This window comes from Toxorhynchites rutilus, chromosome 3 (assembly GCF_029784135.1).
Source record: "Toxorhynchites rutilus septentrionalis strain SRP chromosome 3, ASM2978413v1, whole genome shotgun sequence".
NCBI classification, from domain to species: domain Eukaryota; kingdom Metazoa; phylum Arthropoda; class Insecta; order Diptera; family Culicidae; genus Toxorhynchites; species Toxorhynchites rutilus.
In genome coordinates this window covers 32,229,398-32,245,108 of record NC_073746.1, presented here as the reverse complement: position 1 = coordinate 32,245,108, position 15,711 = coordinate 32,229,398, and the positions used below count along the sequence as shown (strand labels likewise).

Genomic DNA, 15,711 nt, shown 5'->3' with positions numbered 1-15,711 from the left:
GAGGTAAGTGAGTAAGTCAAACATAGAAACTACAAAATAAACATTGATACTAGAGATAAAGCAGATATCTGGTCTATCCGGCTCATATTTGCTATCCGGAAGGATACCGGATTTTGGAAAAAATCAACAATTTCTCATTAACACAACATAAATCATAACAAAGTGACTCATGAGCTAGCTATTGTAGCATAGCAAAACCATTTATCTATAATTATAAATAAGGTTCTATTACTGAAATCCTAAATTAATTTTTTTAATATTTACTCATAACATTATTTTATGAACAGTACTAAAAATTACCCAGTGGTAAATTATGATGAATAAATAATATATTTTCAGATGTTGATGATGAAAACCGATTACGTTTTGCTTCGTACATCAGACCAACTTTAGAGAACAGTCTCCGCTGTAATACTACTGCCAAGAGCTGAAAGATAAACTCTAGCAATCATTGCCCTCGATTGATTGCTTAGATTTTAATAACCACCAAGTTTTAAACCGATCGCAATCGTCATTCACATTTCGTCGATTTCGTTAGCAAGATGTGCCGTGAGTTTCGTGTACCGTTTTGTCTTAAATTCCAAACAGTCTCAAATTCCGAACACTTCATTTTTAAATGTAAATTTACTGAATTTTAATGATATAAATAATTTAATAATAAAAATCCTGACATTCTTTGGTTTATATTGGTATAGGTTTGATTTTGACATCATTTACAGGTATCGATACTGACTATAACATATAATACTAAGCATTTGCGAGAAAGTTACTGTCAAAACCAGCAATAAAATGTTTGTCTTGTTACATTTTTTGTGGTATAGTATTTTTCTGAAGAAAAATATCTTGTTTGATTTAATTTTATACATCGATCGGTCTAGTAGCTCAATGGTTAAGATTTTTAGAAGAAAATTGCATTTTTGCTTTTCGGAATTTGAGACAAACGTAATCAAGCATATTTTTAATTTTTTAACATGAATATGTATTTGTGAATCAATTTTATGGTGGGCAAATGAAAGAAAAGGCTCTATTGTATCCAAAAATCACAAAAAAGTACCATTTTGAGTAATGAGACACTGTTTAATGGTCAACAAAGCTTTAGTGTTCGGAATTTGAGACAAAACGGTATAAGGTTTGATTCAGTTTCGTCTCTTTTTTTTGGTTCTAAAAAGGTTGCAATTAAGTAAGTTTGGCCTTCTCTTAAGTAGATGAATCGTTATCAGAAAAAAAAACCCTGTAGTGTCTTCTAGTTTGTAGACCCGTATTTTTATTTTTTTTATTAGGATTCCCATTTCCTTTTCATGGTGGTCCGAAAAATCATTTTTTTCCAGTTTTCCCGAAAATGACTTTTATCAAAACTCATAACTTTTGAACCATTGAACCGATTCAGATGATCGACATATCACATTGAACCCAATAAGATTGACTTTTGTTAAACAATATTGAACTTGCGATTTTAAATTGCGATAAAAATTGATTTTATTTTCGTAATCATTGATTGTAGTGGTTTTTTATTGTTTTCATGGCTTTGGACTAGAAAGCGCTATATTTTTTTATATTTTTTCTTGAAAGTCGATGATTTTTTACATAGCATATCTCAATATCAAAGATGCATTTTTTTTCATTCTTGAGATATGAGATATAATAGAAATATATTTCAATAAAATAGCTCAATGCCTTCATTCTATTATGTAGACCATCTAAATCGACTTAGTGGTTCAGAAGTTATTAATTTTTGAAGAAAAATATTTTTGGAAAAAGAGGAAAAAGTTTATTTTTTGGACCACCCTAAAATGGAAATGGTCACCCTAACCAAAAAATTAAAAAATACGGGTCTAATGTTTCACGATAAAGAACAAAATGACCACTTTTGACGAAAATCTAAGAACCACTATATCGGTTTGGCATGGAAAGGCTGCGTACATACATACATACATACTATATCTTAAGGGGGTATTCTAGTGCAGAGACACAAATTTCGGACGTTTTTTTCGAGTTCCGTGAAAATAAAACAAAGGATATTGTTACTATCCATTATATCATTATTTGTTTATCTATCTTTTAACAATAAATCGAAAATTGAACGGAGTAAAAATGTTGATAACTAGAATAGTTAAGAGCTGATGAAGTGAGAGGGTTCAAAAAAAAAGTTATGCCATGGCGTACACCATTCCATTCGTTTTCATGAAATAAAGCTAACATTAATAACTATTTGCACTGTGAACGATTTTCCATGATTTGCATACCAATCGAATCGGAAATTCTCTAAGATTTGTTTGATTTGCTATACATTACATATCGCTGATCTCTAAACGGTTTAAATTCATGAAAACTGGAAGAACTTCCTTTTTTCCCATACATTTGTTCTGCAGAACATTTCTCAACAAATCGGAAAGATGTTTGCATCAATTGATAGGAAATATTTCCACGCGTCTATCACAATTAATAAAATATTATTCTTCATGAGATGAACAATTGAATTACTGTGAAATGTCAAGTTTTATCTAAACGCCCTAACTGCCAGGTTTTGATTGGCCCGATTTACGGTTTCCCCAACACAGACTTCAAAATCGATGTACTTGTGGGAATCCGCTTTGCAAATATACATGCGAGTCAGAGATATTTTTGTTCCCTCCGAGCTGTGTTCCCCTAACACGCATTTCAAAATCAATGTGCCTGGGGGAATCCACTTTTCAAATACATGCAAGTCATGGGTATTTTTTGGTGTTAAGTACTTTTGTACTCGCTTGTCGTTGTGCAGACCGGAATATGTTTCCCTAAAACGTACTTTTAAACTGAGATACCTGGGAAAATCGTTCATTTCAAATACCAAAGGGGAATGAATTTCGCGGTTCGAGAACTACGTAAACATGAGATGTGCAATAAATTCAGAGGAAAATGTAAAATACAATGATCGTTTGACAATTTTTTCGTTCACATATTTTGATAGTCCTAGGCATCATATCAAACTTAAAAGGACGTTCATCAATTACAAAAATCTATTACAAATCTATTACAAAAAATTCGATGCATTCTAAAATATTATTCGAAGTGGTAAACAAGTAGATTGCATAATATAATTGCGCAGTTCTACGTCGAAAATGTGCGGTCGTGTGCTAGATACATACAATTGTTTCAAATTCGATTAGTTCAAAAATTGCTTGTGGGGCAAAGATGCGCAGTGGCTGTGGGGCAAAAGTTCTGCACCAAAGTTCTGCTCTGAAAAAATATATAAAATGTTTTCAACCAAATTTTTAACGGGACCCACAAGAAGAAAACTGTTTTGAAGAAATTCACACCAGAAATGCTCAAATGGCCCGACAGAGGCTTCGGAAGGGAGGCTCGAAGCGTCGGATTGAGGCAGACCTCGATATTTTTGAATCAGCTCTAAGGAAGAGGCTCATATCAGTGAGTGATTTATGATTTGAATCCTTTTTTGTAGACATTTCTACTTCTGCTGGGATGTGCCAGCAAGCATCTAGGGCGGTTCAGACAAGTATTTACGAGTAAGCAGTCTGAGGATCTGGCGGACCACTGCAGAGCACTGGACAAAGCTTTCTATGGTATCATCCTCAAAGATTTACGGCACATGGCGTTCGATTTTTCGGAAACCAACAACCTCCAGCACGAATTCAACCAAGTTGCAAAACTGGCAGGAAGAGATTGGGATTCTAGCATCATGAGGAACCATCGTCTGTTTCTTCGAACCCCACAACAGCGCAACGAAGCAACAGCGCTCCAAGGTAAAGCGTCGAATCCTCAGAACCGGCATCCAAGATGAGGAAGAAAATTAAACAATTGCTTAAAAATAATTCTAAATGAATTACAAATCAAAAATGTTTTTATTTTCACCATGCATTCAATTCAATAACGGTTATGTTTCGTTCAAGTTTATGTTTTCACAATGAACATCAAATAAATATTGTTTTTTTTCCAACAATAAGTTTCAAATAATTCAAGTGAACTATGTATTTATGAACTTAATCAATATTAATAAAAATGATTTGGTGTCCGTTCCTCGCGATTTAACTCAAGAACGGAGCAACGGATTTAAACAGTCAGTATCAGGATTGGTGCGTCTTAGTCTGAAAATAATACCGCGAGTATAGATTATGTACATTAAAATAATTTCTTTGAAAACTTGAGTGTTCGAAATGATTTATGTCAATATATCAATTGTGGGTGGGACGAAGTTCGCCGGGTCTGCTAATTTGTTAAGAAAAAAAATTCTGTTTCAAATGTCGGACATTTTCAGATATCTTATATCGTCAGTCTCCTCCCTTCCAAAAATATCCACGTGGTATGTGCGACCATAACACCCACTCATCTCCACGCATATCACATCATACAGCACCCCCCTCCTCCCCACTAGATGGTGCCTACACATTCTGCTTCTTCCGCTGGTATTGATAAAGCATTTATTTTTGTTACAAGTTACCTCAGAAGTACAATAACCCACTATGGAGCAAAAGTACGCATTGGCCATTTAGTATTAAAAAAGGTTTTTGTCTAACTACAAACAAAACTCGAGAAATTCTTGTACTACGTTTCGAAGGTAATATATATAGTTACAATTTGGTAAGCTGAATTTGGTAAGCAAACTGGATTTTATTTGCTTTTATTTCAAGAGTTATTGGACGACAACAGTTAGGTGCGCACCTTTGCCCCGCACTACTCTACAGGTTTAAGACTGGGTAGGAAAGCTGGCTCAACAGATGATCCAGTTGGCCACCTAGTAGGGCCAAATCAGAAAAAAAGTTGGAATGTGAAGACGCAAAAATTCTATCGACATTCATAAACACTTATAAATTTCAGTTTTTATTAAAATTTTCCGCTTTTGACAACTTTTTTCTGTTATATGGCGGTTCAAATATTTTAGAATAACAGTAACAAATTCACTTCAAGAGAAGTGAGTTTTTCTTTGCCAGTAGAACCGAAGGTCTATAATAAACTTATTATGGAATTTCCTTCAAAATGATAACAGACTATTGAACAAAACTATGCATATTTGATCAAAACTTGATCATGTAAGAATTACGTATCTCTTTTTTCCCTTCCTAAAGTACATCCTCATTGAGAATCGGTTTAAAATTATAGTTTGCCCTCTAACAAATCCCGAGCGTATCACAGTTGGGCTAATCTAAGCATTTAAGGTACCATAAATCCATAAGTTCATCCCTGCGAACGCAAAACCATGGTAAAAGCCCATCACGACTGTCCCCGGTAGAACCTCGAGTCTCCGCATTCAATCACACATTCCTGTGGCGCTGGCTGATCGAGTGAGAAAGGATGCGAGTGAACCCGCGCTACCTCGAAGGCGTTGGTTGGTGGAGACGCAACAATCGCCCTGAGATTGTCGTTTACGTGAAGTGATTTTCTGACGAGCTTCTTGAGTCATAAAGGGCGATAATGGAAGGTAATTAATGTGTGTGCTGCTCGGGTCCCCAGCAATGCGGTTCGTCATTAGAGGGATCAGTGGGGCTTATAAACTCATCATTAAATCAATTATAATTGCGCTCGGTCTGCGCTAGCCTAGGGATTCCATTGCGCACTGCGAATCCCCAGTGGCCCAGTGGACTTTTCCTCTTGGGAGGCAACGGTCTCCGATCCAGCCAACTGCTGGAAGCTGCTGGCGATTGTTGATAATGACCATATATTATATCATTATCGTGATTGATAATTGCGAAAATATCTCTCTTTCCTGTTCTCTGGTCCGGGGTAATTTTGTTCGTCTCGAGCGGTTTGGAATGAAATGATTACGGAAATTTCCCCTAGAGTCAGTTTCCACATTTAGAGTCTAGATCATCAACTTGATTGACAACCAAATTCGCGTAATTCAGCAAATGGCGGCAAGGCCAAATTAAAGGGTGTTTGTACGGATGTGCTATGCCAATATGGCATCCGAACAGCACCTTCTAATCAAGCCGTGGAAAACCGCATGCATTTCACGAATTTAATTCCGTGAAATGAAAACAAACAAAAATGGCTCTCGGAACTGTCGGCTTCGTAATTAGAAGGCTTGTCTTCAAAGGCTTAAATCCACATCGGTAGAATTCAACTTTGATCATTTCAATTTAATACCCATTATTTTAGGAAGAATTGAATTTTTTCCACCCTTTTCAAAGAGCTGAAAAAGCATCAGGATTTCCGTTTACTTTCGTTCACATCATCGCCATGATCGGTACCTTACGCTATAAAGTACATCGATCATAATTAACAAGCCTCGCCAGGCTCAACCCATTTGAAATGCAGCGTTTATCAGGTATGAAAATGCAGCGTCTTGTCGCTTCCAAAGTTTACGACACAAATTTTTTTTCCCCACTGGTAGCAGGTTCCAAACTGCAACTGTTTTCGGGAAACACCATTTTTACCGCTTGCGGTTAATAAATATTCATCGAAAGTGTTTTGGGACGAAACGAGAGAAAAAAAAGTGGCAATATAGAAAACCGAAAATTGAACCTGTCAGGCAAATTTATTTCCTCCGGCGAAGTGAGAACTCGTCCGCCACATGGGCCTCAATGCCACCTTTCGATCCTCGACCATTGCTAATTGCCATTGTTTGGGCCCCGGGCGGGAAGTGTTTGGCTGTGACCTTTTCTTTCTCTGCCTCCAATTTATTATCCTTCGAATGTATGTCTTCCCGAACCGGTTGCTCTTCCAGGCGATTGCAAAATCTCCGAGGAAGAAATGCGACAAGCATGAAATCCTGAAATTGGGAGTCAGTCACTGGCCAGGGCCGAGAGAGAAGGTCGAGCCGTTAAATCCTTCTTCCTTCTTTGGATTTGGCTTTCCTTTTTTGTTTTGGATTTTGTCTCGGATGGATGGCTTTCCTTTCCGTCTATCAGTCTCAGTCGGCCTCAGTCACTTGTTATCCAATTTGGACGTATCCGTTTCGGATCATTTAGGTGGAATTTTCAGTGCCGTGTATGGGTCTCGAGTTTTCGGTTCAATCTGTTACGCCCAGGATCATGGACCGTTCTTGAGACACACTCTCCGGTGTGAAGGAGGTTGGTAAAAAGTGTAAATATTTTCCATGGAATCGATTCCTTCGTTTCGTCACGGCGGCTGGCAGGGTGCGTCTGTTGCCAAAACAAGACAATATTTTGACTTTTTAATCGGATTCGGACCGGCTTCGAAGCCAGGGACGAGGGTAAATAATTTCTCTTGTAAGGTGCAAAGATTTCGATTCTGTTCGTTGCCTGACATGAAGTCCGTCCGTAGGTAATGCGATGAAGCGATTTTGGTCATTTTACTAGCACAAAACCTAGCCATTAGTAGGGATTGAAAAGTTAATTCTCCGGAAACCATTTAAAATCTTGACCAGTCTTGGAAAAAGGAAATATGTTTACATATTTTCATAATCCAATTGCAACAATGTTAACGTTGGTTTCTTACTCCATGTTTCATTACTCCTTACTCCATGGTTGGTTTCTTACACATCCATGGAATGAGCCAAGGTGGTAATGCAAGAAAAGTTGATTAGCATCAGCACAGATGAGGCAGGAGTACAACCAAGGTTGTCATATGTTCTAGTTATAACGAAACATTGGAAAACACTATCCTGCGATGTGAGACATTGCTTCTCGTTTTCCATCATCATACTTTGTCGAAAATGGCTTCATTATGGTTACAAACAACGCGAAACCGAAGGAACCAATTGAAAATCAACGAACGCGGAGATTCAAGGCTTTTACTAATCAATATTGAACCGTATTTTGATATTTTGGTAGTTGTGGATAGATTGGATTACGATTTGAATGTTTTTATAGGTTGTAAGTAATTTGTATTGATAATCATTTATACACTTGATATTTACTAAATTTTATCTCTATTTATTTTGTTGCATTGATGAGAAAATAATTTTTCTTCTGTATTATAGTGACTTTCAATACTTTTGACTGTACATATTGCCTTTTCTCGGGCATTTTCAAGGTGAACAGCACTAAACGCAGAGAAACTTTATTTCTGGTACGCGTGAAGGACACCATGAACAAACTGCAGCGCGCCAAGCGGTTGCCATAGTAATCATTTGTGCAAACCAACTTCCGAATTTTTTTTTATTTTTATATTGAATACTTTTTCGAAGAATTTAATTGAGTTAATATAACCGAGAATAGATTTAATTATTCAAACATTCTTAAATGCACCCGCTTTGCTCTCTATAACGAAGTAATATTTAGATCCTGAAGAGACTTTGCGAAGAAGGTTATGATCATTTGAAATTTTATCATAAAACACTCAAAATACAGTACAAATTGATAAAAAGACGGGACAATAAAGAATGCTCGAAAAAACGGTACTGTCCCGTTCAAAACGGTACGTTTGATCAGCCTAGTTATAATCCAATAAAAGGTCTGAATACGTACAGCGATGCTTCTGAATCCGGACATCATTACATTCAATATCATGCCAAAACCATAACATTTTTTGCATGCTGAATTAATGTAACTGATAGTTAGTATTGTGTCAATTTAGATTAGTGTCAAACATTGTATCTAGCTGTTAACAAAAAATTATCAAAAATCAAAAATCAACGTGAATTTCACAAACTCATGTCCGGAATAAAAAGAACATTCAGAAAATGATTTTAAATCCGGAAAGTCAAAAGTTGACGATTCAATTTTTCATTGAAGGAGTTGCATAAGAGTATGTTAGAAGCCTTAGTATGGAGTAAGTAGTGTGGAGCAAAGACTTTCGATCCAGGAAACCGCAAAACTCTTCGGTATACAAGATGGGGTCGATTATATTACCCGTTTGTATGTGCGAGGGTATTTGCAAAATTGTTATTAAAATTGAATCATTATCAACTCATACCATCAACGTTTCATTCAGCTTCATCGCTTTCGTTTCGTTTTACAAATGTTGAAATAAGCAATAAGCTGTTATTCTCAGAAGATTCGTCTCAAGATATTTTTGTATGATGATTTTTGTCTGTCTGATTACGTTTCGAGAACACCTAAATGGTCTGACCTGAATCTCGAGTCTAAAAAGTTTGCATTCAGATAATTTTGATTTTCTTCTAAGTAGTTAAAACGACCTCTCCAGCGGTATCGTCATTATCCAGTTACTTTTTTGATGCAGCCATATGCGAAAATACCTCGAACATATAAAAGCCCAACGAACTTCTCCACCAAGCTTAACAGTTGTTGAGTCTCAAAATTAGTGAATGTGTCGCCGATCATAATAACTTCGATTTGTGGTGAAGTATGTGTACCCCCTCTCAGACTAGAATCCCTAAAGACAATTCTAAATTTGTTCTCAATCTCCATGAAAATAAATGATTACTGACTGCATGTAACTCTTACTCTTACTCGGACTCGGAACCTTCCAAATTCCTCGTAGAAAACATGATACACTATTAAAAAGGATTTTTTTCAACTAACAATAATTGCACCTCGGTAAAACCTCATTGGTTACGATATCGCCACTGCGCAAATCTAAATAGGATATTTATTTCAAACGATAAAATTTAATAATCGTCCGAAACGATTTCATTTCAGTCTCATCAATGCCCTAGAGTAATGAAGAAAGAGGTTTGATGACTAGTAAATACTACTTGTCTGATAATTTTCTAGCTTTTAGTACAACATCTGTATTATTATTATGATTAATCCCAATGAAGAAGTTGAACCTTAAATGTGTGTTTTACTTATTTTATTTTTTTTAGTTTTTAGTACATTATCTGTATCGTTAGTATATTTCTCTACAATAAAACCATCGAACAATTTCTTTAAAATTTTAGATTTGCCTTTTTCATAAATAACCGTGTTCTACTAGTCAATCTCTTTCGTTTGGCACCCATATTGATGAGGTTTCGAAAAAAATGTCGCCATTTTGTAGTAGCGGTCATTTTGGATTTCCATTTTTCATGAATAGCTACTACTAGTCAATCCCTGTCGTTTGATACCCATATTGATAGGATTAAAAATATATATATATTTGGCGCCATCTTGTAGTGGTATCTTGTGAAAATACAATAAATAATTTAATTAATAAAACAACTTTTGCACCAAACGCGTTTCCATTTAGTCCCGCTACTTATGACGCACCCCTTAAGAGGTTCTACAATAATTAATAAATTATTTCTCTCGAAGAATTGCAACGAAAATACGTGTCTTAAGGGTCCGGATTTCGTTGCATTACTATACCAATTGATTATCTGGTGATTGATTAGAAGATAGCTCAAATGAGGGACGCGTTGACACCAATGGAATGTGGATTTTTCAATCCTTGAAAATATGTTAATCTTTAAAAATATCCTATAAAACTACTGTAAATCATGAAATAGAATTTTATTTTTGAAATATGAAATATGAAATGTTTTGAAACATTTGAATACCCGATTTGACATAGGTGCGCTAAACTAGAGCATTAAAAAAGTGGACAAACCAAGATCGTATTTTCGACTGGACAAATCAACATCATTTACTTTATCACGACTTGGAAGAAGAGATAAAACAAAGGTGACATTTACAGGGATCCGTATTGTACCAGTACTGATCTCAGCAACTCGTATAGTTCCACACTCTCTCACGCAGTCTTTGGAGGAGCAGCTTGTGATTCTACAGAAAGCGGCGATTCTTGGAACATGTAAAATAGTGCGCAGATTCTTGAATCCCCACAATTGGAATACGACGATTATATGGACAGTAGTATAAACAAAAAAAAAAGAAATTATACCACAGAGCCTAATCTACCTTTGGCATCCAAGATTACCGGGGGGAGGTGAAAATTACAGCCCAATACTGAGAAGTGCCATAACTGTATAATAATAATAATTGTTTCAATCAACAGAAGCGCTAAATAGTCTTCTACAGTGTGTTAGCGACTTTAGTTCCGATGTGCGGATGGAACTCGGAATCGAAAAGTGTAAGGCAGTACAGCTCGACCGTGGACGGTTGGTGGAGACTGGAGGATTCCGCATTAACGAGAGTGAAGTGATTCAAGATTTGGTGGAAGGCGAATCCTATAAGTAACTGGGATTTCTGCAACTGAAAGGGATTTGTCACACAAAAATCAAGAAGGAACTCTCAATTCTTGATCAGAATCAATCAGGTTTTGAAAACAAACTGCGGCGGCAAAAAAAATCAAAGCCGCCAATACGTTTGCCGTTACTTTACTCACGTACAGTTTCGGGGTGCTGAAGTGGACGAAAACTGATTTAGAAACAATAGAAAGAACAATGAGAGTGACATTCACAAAGCACCGCATGTACCATCCAAAGTCGTCCATAGAAAGATTCACCTTGCCAAGTATTGAAGGAGGAAGAGGTGTCACTAACATTAGAGCATTTTGCAGTTCCCAGATCCAGCAATTGCGGAGTTACTTCGTGGAAAGACAGAACCGTCAAGGTATCTATCGCGCTGTCTGTGAAGCGGACCGTGGATTCAGTTCTCTGCATCTGGCGCAGGAACAGTACGAACTTAGCTGCAATTTGCAGACCATAGAAGAAAAACAGGAAGTGGGTTATATCTATGGTATAACCGCAAGGGTGACGTAGGACTATCGTTGATTTAGAGATCATTTGTTTGAAATTGAATATGAATTCATTCTGAATGAATGAATATTTGGAGAACTTCGAAAACGAGAGCGTTACGTTGGAGGCACAAGGTTTTATGCATCCAATATTGAATACGGAAATATCCTACTGATGGGGAAGAATAATCTTCAGAAGCTATCCTGTTAATTGCGATTGATTGAAAAATCACAAAACCAAATGTATTTGGTCACAGTGTTACATGGATAGAAAACATTAAAATAAACTCTTTCACATGAATGTATTTTTAAATTCCCAGAGGAACTGGCAGATTATTTTCAGTAACGATTAGATATTTCCACATTTTCCTCGATGCTGGAAGCCCACCAGTGGTTTATGCTAACTCGATAACCATCTGTTAATAGCAGTTGATTGAAACATATTTGGTCACAGTGTTACATGGATAGAAAACATTCAAATAAACTCTTTCACATGAATGTATTTTTAAATTCCCAGAGGAACTGGCAGATTATTTTCCGGATCTTTCTCGATGCTGAATGGCATCCAAACGGAAAGAATTCCGCGCGTGTATGTGTGTGTGTGTGTAGCGGCTGCTTCGAGATCTTCCCGGGGAACCGTTTGTGGCATCACTCTCCTCCTGATGGATTCCCTTCTGGCCTAAGGTGCACAAACAGGCTCTTGGTGACACCGTTTATCCGCGCTTTCATGATAAACGAAGAGCTTCACCACAACAGCGACAACATGCTCCAATCGCTGTTTAATTAGAACTGAGTGGATTTCCGAGCGGCGCTCGCTTATATACCGATTGGTGATTTCAATAGCCTGTTTTGAAAGCAAATTTAAGACTATTGAAACATGTTTTTGGATCAGAAAGTAACAAGTATAGAACGCGTAGACATTTTATCTTTCGAATGAAGTGTTTATCATACCATTTCGTTCAGTTGTTTAGGAGCTATTAACACTCAAAATCTCGGTCTCCGGCGTAACGCTTTTGTTTTCGAAACTTTGATTTTACACCCCGGTATAGAAATAAAAGACGTAGTCCTACGTCTAAAATAACATCATGGAAGCAAAAGGAACTTCATGGGACGCACCCCCATCGCTTAGAGCAAGCGCAAATCAACAAAACATTATCGAACACGTGGCTGGTGCGAGGTGAACTCTTTCCTGAGACAGAAGGGTTTATGGTAGCTAGCCAGGACCGGATAATAGCGAACAAAAACTACCGGAAGAACATCTTGCACGAAAACGAAACGCAATAAAGTAGGAGAGACGATTGAACACGTCATAGCCGGCTGTGGAGCACTAGCCGAATCAGCTTATCTCAATCGTCACAACTCGGTTGCCAAGATTGTTCATAAACAGCTAGCATCAAACGCAACTTGGTAAATCAGTTGGTACCCTACTACAAGTATATTCCGGATCCGGTTTTGGAAAATAGCTGCTATAAGTTGTACTGGGAGCATTACGGATGTCCGAATACCAGCTAATCGACCTGATATTGTGGTCTACGATAAAAATAAGAAAGAAGTGCTGATAATAGACATTACAGTACCGTTAGACCACAATCTACAATCTACGTTTGCTGCCAAGATAACCAAGTATCACGACTTGGCAGAAGAACTAAAACAAATGTGGCATTTGAAAGGCATCCGTATTATACCAGTAGTGATCTCTGCTACTGGTTTAGTTTCCCACTCTCTCACGCAGTCATTGGAGGAGCTGCAAGTAACAGAGCAGCTTGCGGTTATGCAGAGAGCGGTGATTCTTGGAACATTTAACATAGTGCGACGGTTCCTGAATCACCACAATTAGAACACGATGATTGTGCAGACACTATTATAAAGAAAAAAAATAGAAAAAAATGATACCACAGAGCCTAATCTCCCTTTGGCATTCAAGAAGCCCGGGGGTAGGTGAATATTCCAGCTCAATACTGAGAAGTGCCATAACTCTATAATAATAATAATAATAATAATCAGTTGGTACCCGGCTACAAGTATATTCCGGATCCGGTTTTGGAAAATAGCTGCTACAAGTTGTACTGGGATCGCGAGATCATTACGGATGTCCGAATACCAGCTAATCGACCTGATATTGTGGTCTACGATAAAAATAAGAAGGAAGTGTTGATAATAGACATTGCAATACCGTTAGACCACAATCTACAATCTACGTTTGCCAAGATAACCAAGTATCACGACTTGGCAGAAAAACTAAGACAAATGTGGCGTTTACCGGGCATCCGCATTATACCAGTGGTAATCTCAGCAACTGGTTTAGTTCCCCACTCTCTCACGCAGTTTTTGGAGGAGCTGCAAGTAGCAGAGCAGTTTGCGGTTCTGCAGAAAGCGGTGATTCTTGGAACTAGTAATATAGTGCGATGGTTCCTGAATCACCTGGCAGTTTTTGTCTAGAGAATATAGATCTTCCACAAAGTTGTTTTTGGCCCTTTCAGTCTAAATTGCATTAGGGTGACCATGGAAAAACGTTTTTTTGTGCTCTAACTTCGATATTTCAAATTGTACATCACCATTGTCTTCGAACGACTTTTAGAGCATACCAAGACAAACATTTTGCGATACAGAATTTGTCAATACCCTAGTTCTACTTAAAGTTATTGATATTTATTTAACCAAAAACTCATGATTTCAAATTTAATTTACTCAAATACAAAAAATAACACAGTTTTGAAAATTTCACATTGCGTAGAGTCAAATATACCCTTTCAAATGGCGCCAATAAACATTCTTCATGTTTGCCCCAGCAAGAAAGGCAAATAAATTAAGAGGGCGTATTTTTGAGGAAGAAATATTAGATATGGTTAAGTTAAGATATGGATAAAATATGCATCGCAAAATGTTTGTTTTAGTAAGCTCTAAAAATCTTCTGAAGAGAGATTGTATGTAGAATTTAAAATTTAAATTTATATTGACCCAAACGCAACTTAGAAAAAAATGCTTTATCGGTTATTTCAAGAGATAGAAAAAAAAATTGTTCCACAAAGTTGCTTAAAATAACTGGTACTACGATATTATAGAACTATATTTACCTCTATCTATACAGATAAGAAAGTTATATTTTCTATTTCATTGAAAATTTTGGTCACCCCATTATTGACAACATAAAAATGAACGCTCTATCATATGTAACAACTTTGTAGAAGACAGTTCCTGTTTAGAGAATAATTGACGAGCATGAGATGCAAATTTCCACTTTAGTGCGCTTCCTGGACCATTGTGCAAAGGTTCGAGGGAAGAAAAAAAGCTACTTTGGAAATTTTCCATATTTCAGATATATGTGCTTATAAAAAGCCCCAGTCTTAATTCAATTTATGTACATGCAAACTGAAAATTAAAAAATCTTTCTCTAAACGCGTGATATATGAACAGCCCATAGCTTATGTTCGTATGATGATAGCAAAACATGCGAAGGAAATATATTAGAAATCAGTTTTGAAAGTATTGTCAGTAGCTTGTAATAAATTCAATTGAAGCCAATAACGCATATATGACATATATTTCATATATTTCAAACTATCTAGGGGTAGTGGGGGCAAATTGGTCACTGGAGGCATAGTGGTCACATGCTTGTTTAATAGTATAACTATCGACTATAGATGTCGTATTGATAGTCACCTTCACCTTATGTTTGAAGAATTTAATGACTTTTGAGTTACCCTGTATTTAAGTGGAGCTGTTGTATGTCAAAATATAAATAAAAACAGAAATTTCTCTCTCGATAGCCATTCGGCCGTAGTTCTTTGCGCATGGTATCTAAGGAATTTCCCATGAAATTTAGTTTATTCTATCTGAAGCGGTATGTGGACGCTGGACCACCCCCCCCCCCCTACTATCTTCCCCACTATGCGCACACTTCCCCAAATTGCGCTTCAAAGGGTGTGTCACATCAAATTGCATCACGGAAAAAACGCTGTACAAATTCGCCCAGTAGACCGATCCTTTTGAAAATTTTAGACAGTAAAATAAAAACTATTATACAACTTTTGGCATTTTCTTTTTATTCATACTTCGAGCCCAAGCCTGTATGCTCGCACCTTCCTCTTTACCCCGTCCATAAGGTTCTGTACAACGTCAGGTTGTAGTTTTTTTGAACAGAAATCCATTTTCTCTTGAAGTCCGCCTCCGATTTGACAACTTTTGGGTTCTTCCGGAGGGCCTGCTTCATAATCGCCCAATATTTCTCTATTGGGCGAA

At 37.0% G+C, this 15,711-nt stretch overlaps 1 non-coding gene across 1 annotated transcript; it reads right to left on the bottom strand.

Moving 5' to 3' along the window:
• Positions 1–9,300: 9,300 nt before the first annotated feature.
• Positions 9,301–9,436, bottom strand: LOC129780760 (U4 spliceosomal RNA). The gene has a single exon (XR_008744022.1). It is a non-coding gene; the product is annotated as a U4 spliceosomal RNA (small nuclear RNA).
• Between the last annotated feature and the right edge of the window lie 6,275 nt (positions 9,437–15,711).